Consider the following 27220-nt stretch of genomic DNA (forward strand, 5'->3'; position numbering starts at 1 on the left):
AATGCTTATTCCCTTTGTGCAAATCGGAATGCCAAGCTGAATAACTGGGTCACAGATTCTGGCTAATTATCTTTCCCTTGAATGCAAGTAGCAATAAAAACTGCCTAATGCAGGACTAAAGCATTCCTTGCAAGCCTCTAACATCATAACATAACTGAGCTGCTGGTAGCAAGCTAAGCAATACCTTCCCAAAATGAGAAGTACATGTGCTAATCCGCTCAATCAGCGCTCGATCAGGCTCCATCAGGCGAGATATAGAAAAGGTGGAAAGGGTCCAAATGGCTGTCCCTTCCTTTTTAGGGTGGGTCCTTCTGACTATCATAGGATTGCTTGTATAAGTGGCCAGGGTCAAAGAAAAAACTTTCAACCCTTCTCAGTGTTCTATCCAGAAGCAGGCATTTTCTGTGCCTTTAATTTCAGGCTTTTCCCAGCAGTCTCTGTTCTGCCTATGTAAATTAACAAAAACAGTGCTTATTCATCACTTACTCTAATGTCCTTACTGTCCAGAAAGCTCTGCCTAAGTATGCTTTTTTTCTTTTTCAGTGAAATTCTAAATGTTTTTTCTGCCCAGTCTATGGCAGTAGAATGCTGCTTATGATGCCACATTTTGTTGAATCACCAAGGTACAACTACAGAGGAATATATGAGTCTGAACGACATGGAACTCTTAGCTAACACATCACAATGTGTGATGCTTGCCAACCAAGCACTAGATTCTGGAGCGCTGATGATCAGAACATTCTGCTCCTGAAGGAAAGGAAAGACAGCTTGATGGAAAATAAAGTCTCAGTTTATATTAACGCTCTCTCTCTCCCAATATCTATCTATCTATCTATCTATCTATCTATCTATCTATCTATCTATCTATCTATCTATCTATCTATCTATCTATCTATCTATCTATCTATCTATCTATCTATCTATCTATCTATCTATCTATCTATCTATCTATCTATCTATCTATCTATCTATCTATCTATCCATCCATCCATCCATCCATCCATCCATCCATCCATCCATCCATCCATCCATCCATCCATCCATCCATCCATCCATCCATCCATCCATCCATCCATCCATCCATCATCCATCCATCCATCCTCATCTATCTATCTATCTATCTATCTATCTATCTATCTATCTATCTATCTATCTATCTATCTATCTATCTATCTATCTATCTATCTATCTATCTATCTATCTATCTATCTATCTATCTATCTATCTATCTATCTATCTATCTATCTATCCATCCATCCATCCATCCATCCATCCATCCATCCATCCATCCATCCATCCATCCATCCATCTATCTATCTATCTATCTATCTATCTATCTATCTATCTATCTATCTATCTATCTATCTATCTATCTATCTATCTATCTATCTATCTATCTATCTATCTATCTATCTATCTATCTATCTATCTATCTATCTTTATATATGGATACCTGCGTACACATACATATAGATATGCCATGCATTCCTTTAGATTTGTTCCAACCTCTTACCATTTATTTGAGAATCCCTACTTTTCAAGTGACTGCAAATGAAGTCATTTCCGGCACTTTTTGGCCGGTGCAAGGTAACAAAAACACATGACAACTTTTAATAAAAATCATTGGTCTCTTTATTAATGCGCACTGTCAAACATGGGGCTTTCACACGTCAGGTAAACATGATAACCAATATACAACAGAAGCAGATGTAGATTGCTTATCAATGCCGGGATAGAACAGTTGTGAATTGAGTAGAAGAAGGGCCCCTGAATTGATACTTATTATATACATCCTGTAAGATAGTGAAAAATGCTGGCTAGGAAAGGAGATGCAAATATCAATGTATTAGAAAAATACATAAAGAGGAGTGATTTGCTTTTATTCATTCAAGGCTAGAAAAAATCAACATACTATTGCAAGCATTCATACACCACCAAATAGAAATAAACAATTCTGACATTAAACGTAAAGGTGATGATGCATTTGTATCATCACCTTGAGAAGGGTCACCGAGGAATTGAGCCCAGGGCTTCTGCACTTAAACACCAGAAACACTCCACTAAACTAAGATGCCTGTTGGTGCCAACAATTCCCAAAGTTAATGCATGTTCTAGGTGAGCAATGAACAGAATGCAGGGCTCTTTTCAAAGCGAGGTCTGTGAATCAACAGATACATCCACATGCCAATTACTTTAGTGTTTTTAAGAGAATTCACTTTCTTGGAACGAGTCTGCATGAAACTATCTTCAGGGCCTGGACAATTTCATGGCAAAACGGCACCTCTCAACATTGCAGCCAAGACAATATAACAACTGTTTCTGCCCGGTTTCGAACCGGGGACCTTTCGCGTGTGAGGCAAACGTGATAACCACTACACTACAGAAAGAGATGTCTACAGTTGATTCTTCTGTGATGAAACTTCTCAAAACAGGCTATTCCAAGGGCCTCTGGTTTTAGATTTCTTTCATGCAACCTTCCCAGACAGCCCTAGCTGAACGCTTGTATATGCCATGCAAGTTCAGCATTTTTGCAAAATGCTTAAAGAGAAATGTTTCCTATTTGCTCAGGCAGGGCAAGGTTAAAAGCATGAGACTCTAGCAAATATTCATCCACTACTGCAAAGAGAAAATTGATATTGGCTTTGAAATGCATACTTCAATACTACTTTAAAAAAGCACCAATGAAAGGGCTCGTCCGGGATTTGAACCCGGGACCTCTCGCACCCAAAGCGAGAATCATACCCCTAGACCAACGAGCCTTCGAAAGACCCGCACCTCTGAAAAGCTAATACCAGCTCTAAGCACGCAATGAAGATCATGCTGGGGACTTTTTCATGCTTGGTCTGTGAATACACATGAAATTCAGTGTCAACTTACCCTTTCTCAAATGATATCACTATCATTTATAAGTGTCCCCTTTTATTTTGTCCCAGCATTGGACACGTCTTACAGGAAGTCAGCACTTATTTATCTATTTCTGCAGTGGCTAGACCCTAAAGAGAAAGAATAAAAAGCTGTTCATAACAACATAAGAAACACATGTTGCATTTTTTCTCAAATGCTTATTCCCTTTGTGCAAATCGGAATGCCAAGCTGAATAACTGGGCCACAGATTCTGGCTAATTATCTTTCCCTTGAATGCAAGTAGCAATAAAAACTGCCTAATGCAGGACTAAAGCATTCCTTGCAAGCCTCTAACATCATAACATAACTGAGCTGCTGGTAGCAAGCTAAGCAATACCTTCCCAAAATGAGAAGTACATGTGCTAATCCGCTCAATCAGCGCTCGATCAGGCGAGATCAGGCGAGATATAGAAAAGGTGGAAAGGGTCCAAATGGCTGTCCCTTCCTTTTTAGGGTGGGTCCTTCTGACTATCATAGGATTGCTTGTACGAGTGGCCAGGGTCAGAGAAAAAACTTTCAACCCTTCTCAGTGTTCTATCCAGAAGCAGGCATTTTCTGTGCCTTTAATTTCAGGCTTTTCCCAGCAGTCTCTGTTCTGCCTATGTAAATAACAAAAGCAGTGCTTATTCATCACTTACTCTAATGTCCTTACTGTCCAGAAAGCTCTGCCTAAGTATGCTTTTTTTCTTTTTCTGTGAAATTCTAAATGTTTTTTCTGCCCAGTCTATGGCAGTAGAATGCTGCTTATGATGCCACATTTTGTTGAATCACCAAGGTACAACTACAGAGGAATATATGAGTCTGAACGACATGGAACTCTTAGCTAACACATCACAATGTGTGATGCTTGCCAACCAAGCACTAGATTCTGGAGCGCTGATGATCAGAACATTCTGCTCCTGAAGGAAAGGAAAGACAGCTTGATGGAAAATAAAGTCTCAGTTTATATTAACGCTCTCTCTCTCCGAATATCTATCTATCTATCTATCTATCTATCTATCTATCTATCTATCTATCTATCTATCTATCTATCTATCTATCTATCTATCTATCTATCTATCTATCTATCTATCTATCTATCTATCTATCTATCTATCTATCTATCTATCTATCTATCTATCTATCTATCTATCTATCTATCTATCTATCTATCTATCTATCTATCTATCTATCTATCTTTATATATGGATACCTGCGTACACATACATATAGATATGCCATGCATTCCTTTAGATTTGTTCCAACCTCTTACCATTTATTTGAGAATCCCTACTTTTCAAGTGACTGCAAATGAAGTCATTTCCGGCACTTTTTGGCCGGTGCAAGGTAACAAAAACACATGACAACTTTTAATAAAAATCATTGGTCTCTTTATTAACGCGCACTGTCAAACATGGGGCTTTCACACGTCAGGTAAACATGATAACCAATATACAACAGAAGCAGATGTAGATTGCTTATCAATGCCGGGATAGAACAGTTGTGAATTGAGTAGAAGAAGGGCCCCTGAATTGATACTTATTATATACAGCCTGTAAGATAGTGAAAAATGCAGGCTAGGAAAGGAGATGCAAATATCAATGTATTAGAAAAATACATAAAGAGGAGTGATTTGCTTTTATTCATTCAAGGCTAGAAAAAATCAACATACTATTGCAAGCATTCATACACCACCAAATAGAAATAAACAATTCTGACATTAAACGTAAAGGTGACGATGCATTTGTATCATCACCTTGAGAAGGGTCACCGAGGAATTGAGCCCAGGGCTTCTGCACTTAAACACCAGAAACACTCCACTAAACTAAGATGCCTGTTGGTGCCAACAATTCCCAAAGTTAATGCATGTTCTAGGTGAGCAATGAACAGAATGCAGGGCTCTTTTCAAAGCGAGGTCTGTGAATCAACAGATACATCCACATGCCAATTACTTTAGTGTTTTTAAGAGAATTCACTTTCTTGGAACGAGTCTGCATGAAACCATCTTCAGGGCCTGGACAATTTCATGGCAAACGGCACCTCTCAACATTGCAGCCAAGACAATATAACAACTGTTTCTGCCCGGTTTCGAACCGGGGACCTTTCGCGTGTGAGGCAAACGTGATAACCACTACACTACAGAAACAGATGTCTACAGTTGATTCTTCTGTGATGAAACTTCTCAAAACAGTCTATTCCAAGGGCCTCTGGTTTTAGATTTCTTTCATGCAACCTTCCCAGACAGCCCTAGCTGAACGCTTGTATATGCCATGCAAGTTCAGCATTTTTGCAAAATGCTTAAAGAGAAATGTTTCCTATTTGCTCAGGCAGGGCAAGGTTAAAAGCATGAGACTCTAGCAAATATTCATCCACTACTGCAAAGAGAAAATTGATATTGGCTTTGAAATGCATACTTCAATACTACTTTAAAAAAGCACCAATGAAAGGGCTCGTCCGGGATTTGAACCCGGGACCTCTCGCACCCAAAGCGAGAATCATACCCCTAGACCAACGAGCCTTCGAAAGGCCTGCACCTCTGAAAAGCTAATACCAGCTCTAAGCACGCAATGAAGATCATGCTGGGGACTTTTTCATGATTGGTCTGTGAATACACATGAAATTCAGTGTCAACTTACCCTTTCTCAAATGATATCACTATCATTTATAAGTGTCCCCTTTTATTTTGTCCCAGCATTGGACACGTCTTACAGGAAGTCAGCACTTATTTATCTATTTCTGCAGTGGCTAGACCCTAAAGAGAAAGAATAAAAAGCTGTTCATAACAACATAAGAAACACATGTTGCATTTTTTCTCAAATGCTTATTCCCTTTGTGCAAATCGGAATGCCAAGCTGAATAACTGGGTCACAGATTCTGGCTAATTATCTTTCCCTTGAATGCAAGTAGCAATAAAAACTGCCTAATGCAGGACTAAAGCATTCCTTGCAAGCCTCTAACATCATAACATAACTGAGCTGCTGGTAGCAAGCTAAGCAATACCTTCCCAAAATGAGAAGTACATGTGCTAATCCGCTCAATCAGCGCTCGATCAGGCTCGATCAGGCGAGATATAGAAAAGGTGGAAAGGGTCCAAATGGCTGTCCCTTCCTTTTTAGGGTGGGTCCTTCTGACTATCATAGGATTGCTTGTATAAGTGGCCAGGGTCAGAGAAAAAACTTTCAACCCTTCTCAGTGTTCTATCCAGAAGCAGGCATTTTCTGTGCCTTTAATTTCAGGCTTTTCCCAGCAGTCTCTGTTCTGCCTATGTAAATTAACAAAAACAGTGCTTATTCATCACTTACTCTAATGTCCTTACTGTCCAGAAAGCTCTGCCTAAGTATGCTTTTTTTCTTTTTCAGTGAAATTCTAAATGTTTTTTCTGCCCAGTCTATGGCAGTAGAATGCTGCTTATGATGCCACATTTTGTTGAATCACCAAGGTACAACTACAGAGGAATATATGAGTCTGAACGACATGGAACTCTTAGCTAACACATCACAATGTGTGATGCTTGCCAACCAAGCACTAGATTCTGGAGCGCTGATGATCAGAACATTCTGCTCCTGAAGGAAAGGAAAGACAGCTTGATGGAAAATAAAGTCTCAGTTTATATTAACGCTCTCTCTCTCCCAATATCTATCTATCTATCTATCTATCTATCTATCTATCTATCTATCTATCTATCTATCTATCTATCTATCTATCTATCTATCTATCTATCTATCTATCTATCTATCTATCTATCTATCTATCTATCTATCTATCTATCTATCTATCTATCTATCTATCCATCCATCCATCCATCCATCCATCCATCCATCCATCCATCCATCCATCCATCCATCCATCCATCCATCCATCCATCCATCCATCCATCCATCCATCCATCCATCCATCTATCTATCTATCTATCTATCTATCTATCTATCTATCTATCTATCTATCTATCTATCTATCTATCTATCTATCTATCTATCTATCTATCTATCTATCTATCTATCTATCTATCTATCTATCTATCTATCTATCTATCTATCTATCTATCTATCTATCCATCCATCCATCCATCCATCCATCCATCCATCCATCCATCCATCCATCCATCCATCCATCCATCCATCCATCCATCCATCCATCCATCCATCCATCCATCCATCCATCCATCCATCCATCCATCTATCTATCTATCTATCTATCTATCTATCTATCTATCTATCTATCTATCTATCTATCTATCTATCTATCTATCTATCTATCTATCTATCTATCTATCTATCTATCTATCTATCTATCTATCTATCTATCTATCTATCTATCTATCTATCTATCTATCTATCTATCTATCTATCTATCTTTATATATGGATACCTGCGTACACATACATATAGATATGCCATGCATTCCTTTAGATTTGTTCCAACCTCTTACCATTTATTTGAGAATCCCTACTTTTCAAGTGACTGCAAATGAAGTCATTTCCGGCACTTTTTGGCCGGTGCAAGGTAACAAAAACACATGACAACTTTTAATAAAAATCATTGGTCTCTTTATTAATGCGCACTGTCAAACATGGGGCTTTCACACGTCAGGTAAACATGATAACCAATATACAACAGAAGCAGATGTAGATTGCTTATCAATGCCGGGATAGAACAGTTGTGAATTGAGTAGAAGAAGGGCCCCTGAATTGATACTTATTATATACATCCTGTAAGATAGTGAAAAATGCTGGCTAGGAAAGGAGATGCAAATATCAATGTATTAGAAAAATACATAAAGAGGAGTGATTTGCTTTTATTCATTCAAGGCTAGAAAAAATCAACATACTATTGCAAGCATTCATACACCACCAAATAGAAATAAACAATTCTGACATTAAACGTAAAGGTGATGATGCATTTGTATCATCACCTTGAGAAGGGTCACCGAGGAATTGAGCCCAGGGCTTCTGCACTTAAACACCAGAAACACTCCACTAAACTAAGATGCCTGTTGGTGCCAACAATTCCCAAAGTTAATGCATGTTCTAGGTGAGCAATGAACAGAATGCAGGGCTCTTTTCAAAGCGAGGTCTGTGAATCAACAGATACATCCACATGCCAATTACTTTAGTGTTTTTAAGAGAATTCACTTTCTTGGAACGAGTCTGCATGAAACTATCTTCAGGGCCTGGACAATTTCATGGCAAAACGGCACCTCTCAACATTGCAGCCAAGACAATATAACAACTGTTTCTGCCCGGTTTCGAACCGGGGACCTTTCGCGTGTGAGGCAAACGTGATAACCACTACACTACAGAAACAGATGTCTACAGTTGATTCTTCTGTGATGAAACTTCTCAAAACAGGCTATTCCAAGGGCCTCTGGTTTTAGATTTCTTTCATGCAACCTTCCCAGACAGCCCTAGCTGAACGCTTGTATATGCCATGCAAGTTCAGCATTTTTGCAAAATGCTTAAAGAGAAATGTTTCCTATTTGCTCAGGCAGGGCAAGGTTAAAAGCATGAGACTCTAGCAAATATTCATCCACTACTGCAAAGAGAAAATTGATATTGGCTTTGAAATGCATACTTCAATACTACTTTAAAAAAGCACCAATGAAAGGGCTCGTCCGGGATTTGAACCCGGGACCTCTCGCACCCAAAGCGAGAATCATACCCCTAGACCAACGAGCCTTCGAAAGACCCGCACCTCTGAAAAGCTAATACCAGCTCTAAGCACGCAATGAAGATCATGCTGGGGACTTTTTCATGCTTGGTCTGTGAATACACATGAAATTCAGTGTCAACTTACCCTTTCTCAAATGATATCACTATCATTTATAAGTGTCCCCTTTTATTTTGTCCCAGCATTGGACACGTCTTACAGGAAGTCAGCACTTATTTATCTATTTCTGCAGTGGCTAGACCCTAAAGAGAAAGAATAAAAAGCTGTTCATAACAACATAAGAAACACATGTTGCATTTTTTCTCAAATGCTTATTCCCTTTGTGCAAATCGGAATGCCAAGCTGAATAACTGGGCCACAGATTCTGGCTAATTATCTTTCCCTTGAATGCAAGTAGCAATAAAAACTGCCTAATGCAGGACTAAAGCATTCCTTGCAAGCCTCTAACATCATAACATAACTGAGCTGCTGGTAGCAAGCTAAGCAATACCTTCCCAAAATGAGAAGTACATGTGCTAATCCGCTCAATCAGCGCTCGATCAGGCGAGATCAGGCGAGATATAGAAAAGGTGGAAAGGGTCCAAATGGCTGTCCCTTCCTTTTTAGGGTGGGTCCTTCTGACTATCATAGGATTGCTTGTACGAGTGGCCAGGGTCAGAGAAAAAACTTTCAACCCTTCTCAGTGTTCTATCCAGAAGCAGGCATTTTCTGTGCCTTTAATTTCAGGCTTTTCCCAGCAGTCTCTGTTCTGCCTATGTAAATAACAAAAGCAGTGCTTATTCATCACTTACTCTAATGTCCTTACTGTCCAGAAAGCTCTGCCTAAGTATGCTTTTTTTCTTTTTCTGTGAAATTCTAAATGTTTTTTCCGCCCAGTCTATGGCAGTAGAATGCTGCTTATGATGCCACATTTTGTTGAATCACCAAGGTACAACTACAGAGGAATATATGAGTCTGAACGACATGGAACTCTTAGCTAACACATCACAATGTGTGATGCTTGCCAACCAAGCACTAGATTCTGGAGCGCTGATGATCAGAACATTCTGCTCCTGAAGGAAAGGAAAGACAGCTTGATGGAAAATAAAGTCTCAGTTTATATTAACGCTCTCTCTCTCCGAATATCTATCTATCTATCTATCTATCTATCTATCTATCTATCTATCTATCTATCTATCTATCTATCTATCTATCTATCTATCTATCTATCTATCTATCTATCTATCTATCTATCTATCTATCTATCTATCTATCTATCTAACTATCTATCTATCTTTATATATGGATACCTGCGTACACATACATATAGATATGCCATGCATTCCTTTAGATTTGTTCCAACCTCTTACCATTTATTTGAGAATCCCTACTTTTCAAGTGACTGCAAATGAAGTCATTTCCGGCACTTTTTGGCCGGTGCAAGGTAACAAAAACACATGCCAACTTTTAATACAAATCATTGGTCTCTTTATTAACGCGCACTGTCAAACATGGGGCTTTCACACGTCAGGTAAACATGATAACCAATACACAACAGAAGCAGATGTAGATTGCTTATCAATGCCAGGATAGAATAGTTGTGAATTGAGTAATAGAAGGGCCCCTGAATTGATACTTATTATATACAGCCTGTAAGATAGTGAAAAATGCAGGCTAGGAAAGGAGATGCAAATATCAATGTATTAGAAAAATACATAAAGAGGAGTGATTTGCTTTTATTCATTCAAGGCTAGAAAAAATCAACATACTATTGCAAGCATTCATACACCACCAAATAGAAATAAACAATTCTGACATTAAACGTAAAGGTGACGATGCATTTGTATCATCACCTTGAGAAGGGTCACCGAGGAATTGAGCCCAGGGCTTCTGCACTTAAACACCAGAAACACTCCACTAAACTAAGATGCCTGTTGGTGCCAACAATTCCCAAAGTTAATGCATGTTCTAGGTGAGCAATGAACAGAATGCAGGGCTCTTATGAAAGCGAGGTCTGTGAATCAACAGATACATCCACATGCCAATTACTTTAGTGTTTTTAAGAGAATTCACTTTCTTGGAATGAGTCTGCATGAAACCATCTTCAGGGCCTGGACAATTTCATGGCAAAACGGCACCTCTCAACATTGCAGCCAAGACAATATAACAACTGTTTCTGCCCGGTTTCGAACCGGGGACCTTTCGCGTGTGAGGCAAACGTGATAACCACTACACTACAGAAACAGATGTCTACAGTTGATTCTTCTGTGATGAAACTTCTCAAAACAGGCTATTCCAAGGGCCTCTGGTTTTAGATTTCTTTCATGCAACCTTCCCAGACAGCCCTAGCTGAACGCTTGTATATGCCATGCAAGTTCAGCATTTTTGCAAAATGCTTAAAGAGAAATGTTTCCTATTTGCTCAGGCAGGGCAAGGTTAAAAGCATGAGACTCTAGCAAATATTCATCCACTACTGCAAAGAGAAAATTGATATTGGCTTTGAAATGCATACTTCAATACTACTTTAAAAAAGCACCAATGAAAGGGCTCGTCCGGGATTTGAACCCGGGACCTCTCGCACCCAAAGCGAGAATCATACCCCTAGACCAACGAGCCTTCGAAAGGCCTGCACCTCTGAAAAGCTAATACCAGCTCTAAGCACGCAATGAAGATCATGCTGGGGACTTTTTCATGCTTGGTCTGTGAATACACATGAAATTCAGTGTCAACTTACCCTTTCTCAAATGATATCACTATCATTTATAAGTGTCCCCTTTTATTTTGTCCCAGCATTGGACACGTCTTACAGGAAGTCAGCACTTATTTATCTATTTCTGCAGTGGCTAGACCCTAAAGAGAAAGAATAAAAAGCTGTTCATAACAACATAAGAAACACATGTTGCATTTTTTCTCAAATGCTTATTCCCTTTGTGCAAATCGGAATGCCAAGCTGAATAACTGGGTCACAGATTCTGGCTAATTATCTTTCCCTTGAATGCAAGTAGCAATAAAAACTGCCTAATGCAGGACTAAAGCATTCCTTGCAAGCCTCTAACATCATAACATAACTGAGCTGCTGGTAGCAAGCTAAGCAATACCTTCCCAAAATGAGAAGTACATGTGCTAATCCGCTCAATCAGCGCTCGATCAGGCGAGATATAGAAAAGGTGGAAAGGGTCCAAATGGCTGTCCCTTCCTTTTTAGGGTGGGTCCTTCTGACTATCATAGGATTGCTTGTATAAGTGGCCAGGGTCAGAGAAAAAACTTTCAACCCTTCTCAGTGTTCTATCCAGAAGCAGGCATTTTCTGTGCCTTTAATTTCAGGCTTTTCCCAGCAGTCTCTGTTCTGCCTATGTAAATTAACAAAAGCAGTGCTTATTCATCACTTACTCTAATGTCCTTACTGTCCAGAAAGCTCTGCCTAAGTATGCTTTTTTTCTTTTTCAGTGAAATTCTAAATGTTTTTTCTGCCCAGTCTATGGCAGTAGAATGCTGCTTATGATGCCACATTTTGTTGAATCACCAAGGTACAACTACAGAGGAATATATGAGTCTGAACGACATGGAACTCTTAGCTAACACATCACAATGTGTGATGCTTGCCAACCAAGCACTAGATTCTGGAGCGCTGATGATCAGAACATTCTGCTCCTGAAGGAAAGGAAAGACAGCTTGATGGAAAATAAAGTCTCAGTTTATATTAACGCTCTCTCTCTCCCAATATCTATCTATCTATCTATCTATCTATCTATCTATCTATCTATCTATCTATCTATCTATCTATCTATCTATCTATCTATCTATCTATCTATCTATCTATCTATCTATCTATCTATCTATCTATCTATCTATCTATCTATCTATCTATCTATCTATCTATCTTTATATATGGATACCTGCGTACACATACATATAGATATGCCATGCATTCCTTTAGATTTGTTCCAACCTCTTACCATTTATTTGAGAATCCCTACTTTTCAAGTGACTGCAAATGAAGTCATTTCCGGCACTTTTTGGCCGGTGCAAGGTAACAAAAACACATGCCAACTTTTAATACAAATCATTGGTCTCTTTATTAACGCGCACTGTCAAACATGGGGCTTTCACACGTCAGGTAAACATGATAACCAATACACAACAGAAGCAGATGTAGATTGCTTATCAATGCCAGGATAGAATAGTTGTGAATTGAGTAATAGAAGGGCCCCTGAATTGATACTTATTATATACAGCCTGTAAGATAGTGAAAATGCAGGCTAGGAAAGGAGATGCAAATATCAATGTATTAGAAAAATACATAAAGAGGAGTGATTTGCTTTTATTCATTCAAGGCTAGAAAAAATCAACATACTATTGCAAGCATTCATACACCACCAAATAGAAATAAACAATTCTGACATTAAACGTAAAGGTGACGATGCATTTGTATCATCACCTTGAGAAGGGTCACCGAGGAATTGAGCCCAGGGCTTCTGCACTTAAACACCAGAAACACTCCACTAAACTAAGATGCCTGTTGGTGCCAACAATTCCCAAAGTTAATGCATGTTCTAGGTGAGCAATGAACAGAATGCAGGGCTCTTATGAAAGCGAGGTCTGTGAATCAACAGATACATCCACATGCCAATTACTTTAGTGTTTTTAAGAGAATTCACTTTCTTGGAATGAGTCTGCATGAAACCATCTTCAGGGCCTGGACAATTTCATGGCAAAACGGCACCTCTCAACATTGCAGCCAAGACAATATAAAAACTGTTTCTGCCCGGTTTCGAACCGGGGACCTTTCGCGTGTGAGGCGAACGTGATAACCACTACACTACAGAAACAGATGTCTACAGTTGATTCTTCTGTGATGAAACTTCTCAAAACAGGCTATTCCAAGGGCCTCTGGTTTTAGATTTCTTTCATGCAACCTTCCCAGACAGCCCTAGCTGAACGCTTGTATATGCCATGCAAGTTCAGCATTTTTGCAAAATGCTTAAAGAGAAATGTTTCCTATTTGCTCAGGCAGGGCAAGGTTAAAAGCATGAGACTCTAGCAAATATTCATCCACTACTGCAAAGAGAAAATTGATATTGGCTTTGAAATGCATACTTCAATACTACTTTAAAAAAGCACCAATGAAAGGGCTCGTCCGGGATTTGAACCCGGGACCTCTCGCACCCAAAGCGAGAATCATACCCCTAGACCAACGAGCCTTCGAAAGGCCTGCACCTCTGAAAAGCTAATACCAGCTCTAAGCACGCAATGAAGATCATGCTGGGGACTTTTTCATGCTTGGTCTGTGAATACACATGAAATTCAGTGTCAACTTACCCTTTCTCAAATGATATCACTATCATTTATAAGTGTCCCCTTTTATTTTGTCCCAGCATTGGACACGTCTTACAGGAAGTCAGCACTTATTTATCTATTTCTGCAGTGGCTAGACCCTAAAGAGAAAGAATAAAAAGCTGTTCATAACAACATAAGAAACACATGTTGCATTTTTTCTCAAATGCTTATTCCCTTTGTGCAAATCGGAATGCCAAGCTGAATAACTGGGTCACAGATTCTGGCTAATTATCTTTCCCTTGAATGCAAGTAGCAATAAAAACTGCCTAATGCAGGACTAAAGCATTCCTTGCAAGCCTCTAACATCATAACATAACTGAGCTGCTGGTAGCAAGCTAAGCAATACCTTCCCAAAATGAGAAGTACATGTGCTAATCCGCTCAATCAGGCTCGATCAGGCGAGATATAGAAAAGGTGGAAAGGGTCCAAATGGCTGTCCCTTCCTTTTTAGGGTGGGTCCTTCTGACTATCATAGGATTGCTTGTATAAGTGGCCAGGGTCAGAGAAAAAACTTTCAACCCTTCTCAGTGTTCTATCCAGAAGCAGGCATTTTCTGTGCCTTTAATTTCAGGCTTTTCCCAGCAGTCTCTGTTCTGCCTATGTAAATTAACAAAAGCAGTGCTTATTCATCACTTACTCTAATGTCCTTACTGTCCAGAAAGCTCTGCCTAAGTATGCTTTTTTTCTTTTTCAGTGAAATTCTAAATGTTTTTTCTGCCCAGTCTATGGCAGTAGAATGCTGCTTATGATGCCACATTTTGTTGAATCACCAAGGTACAACTACAGAGGAATATATGAGTCTGAACGACATGGAACTCTTAGCTAACACATCTGTGAGAAGTTGGCCTGGTATATAATGCTCACTAGTTCTAGTGATCACTTTGTACCATGCCAAGCAACCCTTATGGTGATGGTTGTAATTCAACCTTGTAGACCAGTTATCCTAGTGGTAACGTGGACAAAGCAGTCTTAGGCTAAACTCTGAAAGGCATGTGAAGCCAGCTGTTATACCATACACAACCCCCTTGAATACCAAATGAAAGGGACACCACACAGATATATATTGAAAATATATATTGATTTATTAACTATTAAAATCCCCTGGACTCTTTATGAGCACAGAAGCACAAGCGTTAAATCACAAGACAGTTTAAAATACACAAAAGTTGCACAATATGGATGAGCCCTAGGGGCCACCTAAACCATATACTAAATAAGTGGTATAAGGGATACCAGGAGGAAAGTGAAGAGGCCTAGGGCCTTGGGAATCGCTGGAGCTATTCGAGACTGGAGTTAACTAAGTCGGGAAAGGCCCACGGGACTCGGGTGCAGTGTTCAAAGTGCACGCACTTCTCAATACAAAGTCTATGGTGCGTAAAAAGCACAAAGTTAGAAAGTTAGGAACCTTCCGAGTGACCTACGGAGCTGAAACTTAAAACACAGGCCCTTGGGATGTGTACCAGTGCAGGAGCACCGGCGGAGCTGAGTTACCTCACCCACAGGAAGCGGGTGCACAGGGTCGAAGATGTGTCGGGTTTCGTCACGCTGGTCGATGGTGCTTGGAGCTGAAGATGCTGCAGGCGGCTCGATGAGAAGAGTTCCGGTGGATCCAAGGGTGGATCTGAAGATGTGAAGACCTGAAAGCAGAGGGGACAGTGTTCAAAGTCACTAGCCAGTGACTGCCGTGGAACCAGAGTGGAACCAGGTGATGTCGGGTGCAAACAGGCGTTGTCGGGTAGCTTCTTTCTGCAGCCACGTGGATACCCGGGGTCGAGGACGTCCAGGAGTCGGTCACGAGCTGTCCCACGTAGGCCTCTCGCTGTTGGCGGTGTCGGCGACCTGATCGGAGCAAACAGGCTTTGGCAAATGCAAGCCACGCAGGAGTTGAAAGATGCTGTTCACTCGGACCAGCAAGGTCAGAGCGGGTGCTCCTTTTCACAGGAGCTTGGGTAGGTCTGGAGCAACCAGACCTGCTGTTTAACTCTTCGGGTTCGTCGCCAAGATGGCCGCTGGCCGCGTGGCTAGTGGCCGGGATGGCGCGTCGAGTGGCACAGTGCAAAAGGGCCCCACGCAGATCGTGGAGATGCTGGGGGGCTGATCTTCGGTGCAAGGGCTGCTCGGTGGTGGGGGTTCTCAATCCCCAAAGCACAACGTCGAGGATGCCTCAGAAGCTGCGCAGTCAGCTTTTCGGGTGTCTTTCAAGAGGTCCGGTCCCACGTCACTCGGTGCCTCCACGGGTCCCTTCTTTGCAGGGACTGTGGATCGGGCTCTGAGAGGTCTGGGAATCTGGTTCTTGTCGGGCTCTGGGCTCGGGCTCCGGCGGGAGGCGGCGGCAAAGCAGACGTCGAGTTGCTGGTTGGTACCTGTGTTCACAGGGTGGTCACTCCTTGGCCACAAGGGAGATTCTTCTTCAGTCTTCTGTGCAGCAGAATGTCGAAGTCCAGTCTTCTTCTTAGTTTAAGTCGATTTCGGGATGATCTGCCGTGCAATGGCACTGCTCCCCCTCTTATTCCAATCTAGGGGGTGGATCACCTACTAGGTCCCTCCTCTGGGAGGAACCAGGAAGGGGGGCGGTTACACCCCCTTTCCTTTGTCCAGCTCCGCGCCAGGACTGGGGCTGGAAGGCCCCAGAACCGGTTTGGGCTGGCTTATGCACAGGGACACCTTGTGTGCCCCAGGCATGTCTCATTCTTTTCAGCCCTGTCCTACCTAATACACAAAATCCTGTCTGGGGTGGTGCTCGCACCTCCCAAGGCAGGAAACCCTTTGTCCAGGCCACCATCTGCCGAGTTTCGGTCAGCAGCAGGAGGCCAGACTTGTGTCTGTGGTGGCAGCGTCCATTTTGTGGAGCTGAGGCTCTGTTTAACTTTAACCGGGGTTAAGGCTACACACATGTCGTGTCCCTCTAGAAGGGTGGAATGCTATCCCCGTCGCCAGAACTGGCGAGGGGATAGTATTCCAATTCGTATGACACCTTACTCGACATGTTTTGATAAAGCCAAACCAAAGATAGCATTTAACCGCGAGGATTATAATGCACTTAAGAGTATATGGTATGGCAATATCCCGGAACAGCTTAGGGAGTGGTTCCCGACAGCTGCAGACAGGCTCAGCTCATGCTAGAGCACCATCTCACATATTTCCAAGCACTCTGCCTCCAGGATTGATGAGGCCTTCCATAGGAGTGGCTGATAGGAACATATGTGTCCAGTTTAGGGTTAGGCACAGGCATACTGTACCTAAGTAAGAGGTGATTACACCAACTTACCCCAGCTGAGTGATCAGCCAGTTGTGTCAAATATGGAGGCCAGGCCAGGGGTGGCACAATACATGCTGCAGCCCCTGGTAGGCCTTGGCTACACCTATGCCCTGGGTACCTATGGTACACTGTTACAGGGGCCTATAAGGTGAACCAATTCCAATTGTGTTATGCACCTAAGGTACATGGAGTCCATTTTAAGGAGAGAGCAATCAGCCTGGGGCCCTGAATAGCAGGATCCCAGGCCAACTAAGTCAAAAACCAGCTAAACACCAGGCAAAAAGTTTGGGGGTAACCATAGTCAGATATCCACCTTCCTACATAACCCCCCCCCAAACGAAAGGAGATAAGGCTATCCTTGACCAGGTAAGCCTATATTGCCTAAGTGGCCATATAAGGAAGTACCAACTCTGGCTTGGTAACCCCCTGTCTCATGGTCCACTAAGCAATCCCTCACCCTAAGGGTATCTGAGGGTCTCCACCATAGTGAATCTCTACCTGTGGTGTGTCTTTGCAAAGTCAAAGGCTGGTGTTGAGATGGAGTACTGAAGTGAGTTTCCTCTGTAGGGCTCAGCTTCCTCCAATCACTCTCCACCATGTGTGCCTTTCTTTCTCTGACTGAGTTGCACTGTGCTCTCAGGGTCAACCTCTGGCTACCTAAAGCTGGAGGCTGAGTCCCTCTGTTTGGCTTACTGGAGGGACAGTTCAGGTTTGGGCCCTTAGGGTCCCAGGTTTGGCTGTGCCCAACAATATCCATCTGGGGGAGGTCCCTAACTACTTTTAAGGGGGATCCCTCAGGAGTTTTTAAAGTTTTCACCTCACTAGGGCTACTAGTTTCGGTGCCCCTAATCTGTTGATGGGGGTGCTTTATTTGACAGGGGGCCCTTTGGGTCTCACTGTCCTTCTTGTCCTCTGCAGCCCTGGGCTGAGTAAGGCAAGGTAGAGAGGGGCAGGTTACCTGCTCCAGACTGGGTCCCTCCTGAGAAGGGTCCACTGCCATCAGAGGCTCTGTTAGGCCAGGCCTAACAACCTCTGGGACAGTTCCTTCATCAGGGGTAAGATCAGTTCCCTGAGGAGGCTGATCCTTTCCTAAAGTCTGGTGGGAGGGAGATTTCTCTTCCTCCTCAATGCTCTCTGTTTGGGTGGAGTGATCCATCATTTCAGGCTTCACTACCCATGTATCAGTTTGAGTTTGGGCTGTGGCCATCACAGCCCCACCAACCTTTTCAGGAGGAGACTCAGTTTGGGTATGGGCCGTTACTAGTACAGCCCTGCTACTCTTTCCAGGAGGGAAGTTATCTAAAGATGGGGCTGAGGTTTGCTCAGCCCTCCCAACCTTTTCAGGAAGGACATCTTGAATTGGGGCTGTAGCCATTACAGCCCCACTAACCTTTCCATAGAGATTTACCATTCTAGAATGGGTTTGCTGTTCAACCTCAGCCCAGGCTGAGATTTCCAAATCATTACCCAGTAGGCAATCTACAGGCAAGTTTGCTGACACTGCCACTCTCTTTGGGCCAGTGACACCTCCCCAGCTAAGATTGACTACTGCCATGGGATGATTGGATTCTATGCCATCAATGTTTGTCACCTGATATTTGGCATCAGGTAAAAGTTGCCTTGAGGGGACTAGACATTCAGCCACCATGGTGATGCTAGCCCCTGTGTCTCTGAAGGCCTCAACTTTCAAGCCATTGATGAGGGGCTCCTGTCTATACTTGCTCAAAGTGTTTGGGCAAGCTGTGAAATTGGCAAACCCCATGCCAGTCTCATAGACAAGAGTATCTGAGTTAGGGGACCTGGATAGGCCAGAGTCCACCTGTCCTCCAAAAGTAAACCCACCCAAATTCTTGGGGGTGCTCCCACCACCTGGGGGACCACTGCTAACAGTGACAGGAGGTGTTGGAGCCTTACCTGGAGGTATATTCTCCTTATTGCCATTCTTGGGACAACAGCTATCTGTTTTGTAATGCCCCACCTGTTTACAGGTATGACAATACGGCTTTTTCTGGGATGTAGAAGTGTCTTGGGACCCACCCCCATTCTTGGAGTTTTGGGGCCCTGGGGAAGTCTTTTCCTTACTTTTATCCCCACCCTTCTCTTGAGGCTTGGTAGTCTCTTTCTTTTGGTCACCACCCTGGTTCTTAGGCCTGATCCTGGTTCTGACCCATTTGTCTGCCCTCCTACCCAATTCTTGTGGGGAGGTCAGATCAGAGTCAACCAGGTGCTGATGTAGAAGCTGATTTTGACAATTACTTAAGATTTGCTCTCTCATAATTAAATTATACAATCCTGTATAGTCAGTAACCTTACTTCCCAGCAACCAGCCCTCCAGAGCCTTAGTGGCACACTCAACAAATTCAGACCAGTCCTGAGTCTGTGTCTTCTGGGTATCTCTGAACATTAACCTGTACTGTTCAGTGGTTAAGCCTAACCCATCAATCAGAGCACCCTTCAGGACCATGTAGTTTCTAGAATCCTCATCACTAACTGTGAGGAGTCTGTCTCTGCCTCTACCTTCAAAGGAGAGCCACAAGATTGCTGCCCACTGCTCCTGAGGGATCTGCTGTACCATGCAGGCTCTCTCAAGTGCAGTCATCCATTTGTGGATATCATCCCCAGCTTTGTAGGGGGGCACAATCTTACTCAGGTTTCTTGTATCAAAGGACCTGTCTTTATCCTTCTGGATATTGCTGCCACCAGTGGATCCTAATCCACTCTCTCTAGGCTGTCTTGCTCTAGCAAGTTTCTCCTTAGCCAGGGCAACCTCTAACTCTTGCCTCTGGATCCTAAGCTCAGCCTCTCTCATCTTGACCTCATGTTCCCTTCTCTGAGGGCTAGTCATCTCCTTTCTGGAGTGACCATGAGAGCCTCTAGAGACATGGGAGGTATTGGATTCACCTGAGTGATGCCTCCTCCTCCTATGGCTCTGGTTAAGTCCACCTGAGGGTCTGAATGGGTTGTTACCTGATTCATTCCCAAGTTGACTTAAGTTAGCCTGGTTCAGTCTACTGACCAGCACCTGACTATCTCTGTCATCATCTGACTCACTGCTTTCCACCTCCTCCTCCTCTTCTTCTTCCTCTTCCTCTACATCTACTTGAGGAGCTCCAGTGGTGGAGGCTTCCTCATCTACTAGGATGATAGGGGTAGGGGTGTCTACAGTGTCATCCTCTGAAGGATGGCCTCCTTCAGCATTCCCTGTGGGGTTTGCTTTAGAGGTCTTTAGAGCTTCAGACTGATCCAAGAGCTCTCTTAGGTGGTCTGTAGTAGGGGTAGGCCCTGTCTTCAGACCCCTTAAGACACAAAGCTGTCTTAATTCCTTAAAGGGAAAAATAGCAAACTGGGATGGTGCCCTTGGAGGGTCACTCTCAACAGGAGTAAGTCCACTGGACCCCTCTGTTCCAGACATTGCTCTAGTGTGGGTGGATGTGTTGCAATCTACCTACACTGGTGTTTACCTACTAAACCTATCTAGTAGTTGTAGCTAGGGTGTGCTACTCCCTTTGCTCTACAACAACTAAGTTCAGTAGAACTTAAGTATACTAGTCTTGTTTTATATGTACCTAGCAGGTACCTGTATGATCTTTCAAATGATAATCTCAAAGATTGTAATGGTAAAACAACAGCAAGCTCAGATCCCAATCCGCTGCTCACCAATGTGAGAAGTTGGCCTGGTATATAATGCTCACTAGTTCTAGTGATCACTTTGTACCATGCCAAGCAACCCTTATGGTGATGGTTGTAATTCAACCTTGTAGACCAGTTATCCTAGTGGTAACGTGGACAAAGCAGTCTTAGGCTAAACTCTGAAAGGCATGTGAAGCCAGCTGTTATACCATACACAACCCCCTTGAATACCAAATGAAAGGGACACCACACAGATATATATTGAAAATATATATTGATTTATTAACTATTAAAATCCCCTGGACTCTTTATGAGCACAGAAGCACAAGCGTTAAATCACAAGACAGTTTAAAATACACAAAAGTTGCACAATATGGATGAGCCCTAGGGGCCACCTAAACCATATACTAAATAAGTGGTATAAGGGATACCAGGAGGAAAGTGAAGAGGCCTAGGGCCTTGGGAATCGCTGGAGCTATTCGAGACTGGAGTTAACTAAGTCGGGAAAGGCCCACGGGACTCGGGTGCAGTGTTCAAAGTGCACGCACTTCTCAATACAAAGTCTATGGTGCGTAAAAAGCACAAAGTTAGAAAGTTAGGAACCTTCCGAGTGACCTACGGAGCTGAAACTTAAAACACAGGCCCTTGGGATGTGTACCAGTGCAGGAGCACCGGCGGAGCTGAGTTACCTCACCCACAGGAAGCGGGTGCACAGGGTCGAAGATGTGTCGGGTTTCGTCACGCTGGTCGATGGTGCTTGGAGCTGAAGATGCTGCAGGCGGCTCGATGAGAAGAGTTCCGGTGGATCCAAGGGTGGATCTGAAGATGTGAAGACCTGAAAGCAGAGGGGACAGTGTTCAAAGTCACTAGCCAGTGACTGCCGTGGAACCAGAGTGGAACCAGGTGATGTCGGGTGCAAACAGGCGTTGTCGGGTAGCTTCTTTCTGCAGCCACGTGGATACCCGGGGTCGAGGACGTCCAGGAGTCGGTCACGAGCTGTCCCACGTAGGCCTCTCGCTGTTGGCGGTGTCGGCGACCTGATCGGAGCAAACAGGCTTTGGCAAATGCAAGCCACGCAGGAGTTGAAAGATGCTGTTCACTCGGACCAGCAAGGTCAGAGCGGGTGCTCCTTTTCACAGGAGCTTGGGTAGGTCTGGAGCAACCAGACCTGCTGTTTAACTCTTCGGGTTCGTCGCCAAGATGGCCGCTGGCCGCGTGGCTAGTGGCCGGGATGGCGCGTCGAGTGGCACAGTGCAAAAGGGCCCCACGCAGATCGTGGAGATGCTGGGGGGCTGATCTTCGGTGCAAGGGCTGCTCGGTGGTGGGGGTTCTCAATCCCCAAAGCACAACGTCGAGGATGCCTCAGAAGCTGCGCAGTCAGCTTTTCGGGTGTCTTTCAAGAGGTCCGGTCCCACGTCACTCGGTGCCTCCACGGGTCCCTTCTTTGCAGGGACTGTGGATCGGGCTCTGAGAGGTCTGGGAATCTGGTTCTTGTCGGGCTCTGGGCTCGGGCTCCGGCGGGAGGCGGCGGCAAAGCAGACGTCGAGTTGCTGGTTGGTACCTGTGTTCACAGGGTGGTCACTCCTTGGCCACAAGGGAGATTCTTCTTCAGTCTTCTGTGCAGCAGAATGTCGAAGTCCAGTCTTCTTCTTAGTTTAAGTCGATTTCGGGATGATCTGCCGTGCAATGGCACTGCTCCCCCTCTTATTCCAATCTAGGGGGTGGATCACCTACTAGGTCCCTCCTCTGGGAGGAACCAGGAAGGGGGGCGGTTACACCCCCTTTCCTTTGTCCAGCTCCGCGCCAGGACTGGGGCTGGAAGGCCCCAGAACCGGTTTGGGCTGGCTTATGCACAGGGACACCTTGTGTGCCCCAGGCATGTCTCATTCTTTTCAGCCCTGTCCTACCTAATACACAAAATCCTGTCTGGGGTGGTGCTCGCACCTCCCAAGGCAGGAAACCCTTTGTCCAGGCCACCATCTGCCGAGTTTCGGTCAGCAGCAGGAGGCCAGACTTGTGTCTGTGGTGGCAGCGTCCATTTTGTGGAGCTGAGGCTCTGTTTAACTTTAACCGGGGTTAAGGCTACACACATGTCGTGTCCCTCTAGAAGGGTGGAATGCTATCCCCGTCGCCAGAACTGGCGAGGGGATAGTATTCCAATTCGTATGACACCTTACTCGACATGTTTTGATAAAGCCAAACCAAAGATAGCATTTAACCGCGAGGATTATAATGCACTTAAGAGTATATGGTATGGCAATATCCCGGAACAGCTTAGGGAGTGGTTCCCGACAGCTGCAGACAGGCTCAGCTCATGCTAGAGCACCATCTCACATATTTCCAAGCACTCTGCCTCCAGGATTGATGAGGCCTTCCATAGGAGTGGCTGATAGGAACATATGTGTCCAGTTTAGGGTTAGGCACAGGCATACTGTACCTAAGTAAGAGGTGATTACACCAACTTACCCCAGCTGAGTGATCAGCCAGTTGTGTCAAATATGGAGGCCAGGCCAGGGGTGGCACAATACATGCTGCAGCCCCTGGTAGGCCTTGGCTACACCTATGCCCTGGGTACCTATGGTACACTGTTACAGGGGCCTATAAGGTGAACCAATTCCAATTGTGTTATGCACCTAAGGTACATGGAGTCCATTTTAAGGAGAGAGCAATCAGCCTGGGGCCCTGAATAGCAGGATCCCAGGCCAACTAAGTCAAAAACCAGCTAAACACCAGGCAAAAAGTTTGGGGGTAACCATAGTCAGATATCCACCTTCCTACATAACCCCCCCCCAAACGAAAGGAGATAAGGCTATCCTTGACCAGGTAAGCCTATATTGCCTAAGTGGCCATATAAGGAAGTACCAACTCTGGCTTGGTAACCCCCTGTCTCATGGTCCACTAAGCAATCCCTCACCCTAAGGGTATCTGAGGGTCTCCACCATAGTGAATCTCTACCTGTGGTGTGTCTTTGCAAAGTCAAAGGCTGGTGTTGAGATGGAGTACTGAAGTGAGTTTCCTCTGTAGGGCTCAGCTTCCTCCAATCACTCTCCACCATGTGTGCCTTTCTTTCTCTGACTGAGTTGCACTGTGCTCTCAGGGTCAACCTCTGGCTACCTAAAGCTGGAGGCTGAGTCCCTCTGTTTGGCTTACTGGAGGGACAGTTCAGGTTTGGGCCCTTAGGGTCCCAGGTTTGGCTGTGCCCAACAATATCCATCTGGGGGAGGTCCCTAACTACTTTTAAGGGGGATCCCTCAGGAGTTTTTAAAGTTTTCACCTCACTAGGGCTACTAGTTTCGGTGCCCCTAATCTGTTGATGGGGGTGCTTTATTTGACAGGGGGCCCTTTGGGTCTCACTGTCCTTCTTGTCCTCTGCAGCCCTGGGCTGAGTAAGGCAAGGTAGAGAGGGGCAGGTTACCTGCTCCAGACTGGGTCCCTCCTGAGAAGGGTCCACTGCCATCAGAGGCTCTGTTAGGCCAGGCCTAACAACCTCTGGGACAGTTCCTTCATCAGGGGTAAGATCAGTTCCCTGAGGAGGCTGATCCTTTCCTAAAGTCTGGTGGGAGGGAGATTTCTCTTCCTCCTCAATGCTCTCTGTTTGGGTGGAGTGATCCATCATTTCAGGCTTCACTACCCATGTATCAGTTTGAGTTTGGGCTGTGGCCATCACAGCCCCACCAACCTTTTCAGGAGGAGACTCAGTTTGGGTATGGGCCGTTACTAGTACAGCCCTGCTACTCTTTCCAGGAGGGAAGTTATCTAAAGATGGGGCTGAGGTTTGCTCAGCCCTCCCAACCTTTTCAGGAAGGACATCTTGAATTGGGGCTGTAGCCATTACAGCCCCACTAACCTTTCCATAGAGATTTACCATTCTAGAATGGGTTTGCTGTTCAACCTCAGCCCAGGCTGAGATTTCCAAATCATTACCCAGTAGGCAATCTACAGGCAAGTTTGCTGACACTGCCACTCTCTTTGGGCCAGTGACACCTCCCCAGCTAAGATTGACTACTGCCATGGGATGATTGGATTCTATGCCATCAATGTTTGTCACCTGATATTTGGCATCAGGTAAAAGTTGCCTTGAGGGGACTAGACATTCAGCCACCATGGTGATGCTAGCCCCTGTGTCTCTGAAGGCCTCAACTTTCAAGCCATTGATGAGGGGCTCCTGTCTATACTTGCTCAAAGTGTTTGGGCAAGCTGTGAAATTGGCAAACCCCATGCCAGTCTCATAGACAAGAGTATCTGAGTTAGGGGACCTGGATAGGCCAGAGTCCACCTGTCCTCCAAAAGTAAACCCACCCAAATTCTTGGGGGTGCTCCCACCACCTGGGGGACCACTGCTAACAGTGACAGGAGGTGTTGGAGCCTTACCTGGAGGTATATTCTCCTTATTGCCATTCTTGGGACAACAGCTATCTGTTTTGTAATGCCCCACCTGTTTACAGGTATGACAATACGGCTTTTTCTGGGATGTAGAAGTGTCTTGGGACCCACCCCCATTCTTGGAGTTTTGGGGCCCTGGGGAAGTCTTTTCCTTACTTTTATCCCCACCCTTCTCTTGAGGCTTGGTAGTCTCTTTCTTTTGGTCACCACCCTGGTTCTTAGGCCTGATCCTGGTTCTGACCCATTTGTCTGCCCTCCTACCCAATTCTTGTGGGGAGGTCAGATCAGAGTCAACCAGGTGCTGATGTAGAAGCTGATTTTGACAATTACTTAAGATTTGCTCTCTCATAATTAAATTATACAATCCTGTATAGTCAGTAACCTTACTTCCCAGCAACCAGCCCTCCAGAGCCTTAGTGGCACACTCAACAAATTCAGACCAGTCCTGAGTCTGTGTCTTCTGGGTATCTCTGAACATTAACCTGTACTGTTCAGTGGTTAAGCCTAACCCATCAATCAGAGCACCCTTCAGGACCATGTAGTTTCTAGAATCCTCATCACTAACTGTGAGGAGTCTGTCTCTGCCTCTACCTTCAAAGGAGAGCCACAAGATTGCTGCCCACTGCTCCTGAGGGATCTGCTGTACCATGCAGGCTCTCTCAAGTGCAGTCATCCATTTGTGGATATCATCCCCAGCTTTGTAGGGGGGCACAATCTTACTCAGGTTTCTTGTATCAAAGGACCTGTCTTTATCCTTCTGGATATTGCTGCCACCAGTGGATCCTAATCCACTCTCTCTAGGCTGTCTTGCTCTAGCAAGTTTCTCCTTAGCCAGGGCAACCTCTAACTCTTGCCTCTGGATCCTAAGCTCAGCCTCTCTCATCTTGACCTCATGTTCCCTTCTCTGAGGGCTAGTCATCTCCTTTCTGGAGTGACCATGAGAGCCTCTAGAGACATGGGAGGTATTGGATTCACCTGAGTGATGCCTCCTCCTCCTATGGCTCTGGTTAAGTCCACCTGAGGGTCTGAATGGGTTGTTACCTGATTCATTCCCAAGTTGACTTAAGTTAGCCTGGTTCAGTCTACTGACCAGCACCTGACTATCTCTGTCATCATCTGACTCACTGCTTTCCACCTCCTCCTCCTCTTCTTCTTCCTCTTCCTCTACATCTACTTGAGGAGCTCCAGTGGTGGAGGCTTCCTCATCTACTAGGATGATAGGGGTAGGGGTGTCTACAGTGTCATCCTCTGAAGGATGGCCTCCTTCAGCATTCCCTGTGGGGTTTGCTTTAGAGGTCTTTAGAGCTTCAGACTGATCCAAGAGCTCTCTTAGGTGGTCTGTAGTAGGGGTAGGCCCTGTCTTCAGACCCCTTAAGACACAAAGCTGTCTTAATTCCTTAAAGGGAAAAATAGCAAACTGGGATGGTGCCCTTGGAGGGTCACTCTCAACAGGAGTAAGTCCACTGGACCCCTCTGTTCCAGACATTGCTCTAGTGTGGGTGGATGTGTTGCAATCTACCTACACTGGTGTTTACCTACTAAACCTATCTAGTAGTTGTAGCTAGGGTGTGCTACTCCCTTTGCTCTACAACAACTAAGTTCAGTAGAACTTAAGTATACTAGTCTTGTTTTATATGTACCTAGCAGGTACCTGTATGATCTTTCAAATGATAATCTCAAAGATTGTAATGGTAAAACAACAGCAAGCTCAGATCCCAATCCGCTGCTCACCAATGTGAGAAGTTGGCCTGGTATATAATGCTCACTAGTTCTAGTGATCACTTTGTACCATGCCAAGCAACCCTTATGGTGATGGTTGTAATTCAACCTTGTAGACCAGTTATCCTAGTGGTAACGTGGACAAAGCAGTCTTAGGCTAAACTCTGAAAGGCATGTGAAGCCAGCTGTTATACCATACACAACCCCCTTGAATACCAAATGAAAGGGACACCACACAGATATATATTGAAAATATATATTGATTTATTAACTATTAAAATCCCCTGGACTCTTTATGAGCACAGAAGCACAAGCGTTAAATCACAAGACAGTTTAAAATACACAAAAGTTGCACAATATGGAT

The 27220-nt window shown here is 44.3% G+C and overlaps 9 non-coding genes across 9 annotated transcripts; all 9 read right to left on the reverse strand.

Moving 5' to 3' along the window:
- Positions 1 to 2687: 2687 nt before the first annotated feature.
- Positions 2688 to 2759, reverse strand: TRNAP-UGG (transfer RNA proline (anticodon UGG)). Its single transcript has one exon. It is a non-coding gene; the product is annotated as a tRNA-Pro (tRNA).
- Positions 2760 to 4956: 2197 nt separating this feature from the next.
- TRNAV-CAC (transfer RNA valine (anticodon CAC)) lies at positions 4957 to 5029 on the reverse strand. The gene has a single exon. It is a non-coding gene; the product is annotated as a tRNA-Val (tRNA).
- Positions 5030 to 5329: 300 nt separating this feature from the next.
- Positions 5330 to 5401, reverse strand: TRNAP-UGG (transfer RNA proline (anticodon UGG)). Its single transcript has one exon. It is a non-coding gene; the product is annotated as a tRNA-Pro (tRNA).
- Positions 5402 to 8112: 2711 nt separating this feature from the next.
- Positions 8113 to 8185, reverse strand: TRNAV-CAC (transfer RNA valine (anticodon CAC)). The gene has a single exon. It is a non-coding gene; the product is annotated as a tRNA-Val (tRNA).
- Positions 8186 to 8485: 300 nt separating this feature from the next.
- Positions 8486 to 8557, reverse strand: TRNAP-UGG (transfer RNA proline (anticodon UGG)). Its single transcript has one exon. It is a non-coding gene; the product is annotated as a tRNA-Pro (tRNA).
- A 2142-nt stretch (positions 8558 to 10699) lies between these two features.
- On the reverse strand, positions 10700 to 10772 carry TRNAV-CAC (transfer RNA valine (anticodon CAC)). The gene has a single exon. It is a non-coding gene; the product is annotated as a tRNA-Val (tRNA).
- Positions 10773 to 11072: 300 nt separating this feature from the next.
- On the reverse strand, positions 11073 to 11144 carry TRNAP-UGG (transfer RNA proline (anticodon UGG)). The gene has a single exon. It is a non-coding gene; the product is annotated as a tRNA-Pro (tRNA).
- Positions 11145 to 13284: 2140 nt separating this feature from the next.
- TRNAV-CAC (transfer RNA valine (anticodon CAC)) lies at positions 13285 to 13357 on the reverse strand. Its single transcript has one exon. It is a non-coding gene; the product is annotated as a tRNA-Val (tRNA).
- Positions 13358 to 13657: 300 nt separating this feature from the next.
- TRNAP-UGG (transfer RNA proline (anticodon UGG)) lies at positions 13658 to 13729 on the reverse strand. Its single transcript has one exon. It is a non-coding gene; the product is annotated as a tRNA-Pro (tRNA).
- Between the last annotated feature and the right edge of the window lie 13491 nt (positions 13730 to 27220).

This window comes from Lissotriton vulgaris, chromosome 8 (genome assembly GCF_964263255.1).
Source record: "Lissotriton vulgaris chromosome 8, aLisVul1.2, whole genome shotgun sequence".
In the NCBI taxonomy this organism is placed as follows: Eukaryota; Metazoa; Chordata; class Amphibia; order Caudata; family Salamandridae; genus Lissotriton; species Lissotriton vulgaris.